The sequence below is a fragment of the Diaphorina citri genome, unplaced genomic scaffold (genome assembly GCF_000475195.1).
Source record: "Diaphorina citri unplaced genomic scaffold, Diaci psyllid genome assembly version 1.1 scaffold78800, whole genome shotgun sequence".
Classification (NCBI taxonomy): domain Eukaryota; kingdom Metazoa; phylum Arthropoda; class Insecta; order Hemiptera; family Psyllidae; genus Diaphorina; species Diaphorina citri.
The window spans coordinates 1-361 of NW_007455884.1; the positions used below are offsets into that span (position 1 = coordinate 1).

At 47.1% G+C, this 361-nt stretch overlaps 1 long non-coding RNA gene across 1 annotated transcript; it reads right to left on the reverse strand.

Moving 5' to 3' along the window:
• Positions 1 to 57: 57 nt before the first annotated feature.
• On the reverse strand, positions 58 to 361 carry LOC113473736. The gene is made up of 2 exons (XR_003395631.1): positions 299 to 361; positions 58 to 108 (listed from the first exon to the last, which is right to left on the reverse strand). It is a non-coding gene; the product is annotated as an uncharacterized LOC113473736 (long non-coding RNA).

Genomic DNA, 361 nt, shown 5'->3' on the forward strand with positions numbered 1-361 from the left:
AGTCTGTGGCGTACCAGTGATGGGGAAACTGGAGAGGAAGTGCTTAGACACTGCAGATAGGGCGTCCGGTGGCCATTTGTAATACCAATCCACTGTGCAGCCACTCACCTGAGTGTAACATATTAGAATTGGAATTACCCTATTTATAGCCGGGTCGTAACCCCTTTAACATTAGAGCTCGAAAAAATAAATAAATAATAATAATCTGCAGTTCACTTACCAGGCCAGGGAACATGAGGGCCCGGGATCGAAACTTTTCTCCCACTGGAGAGAAGCTAATAATCTGCAGTTCACTTACCAGGCCAGGGAACATGAGGGCCCGGGATCGAAACTTTTCTCCCACTGGAGAGAAGCATAGGGT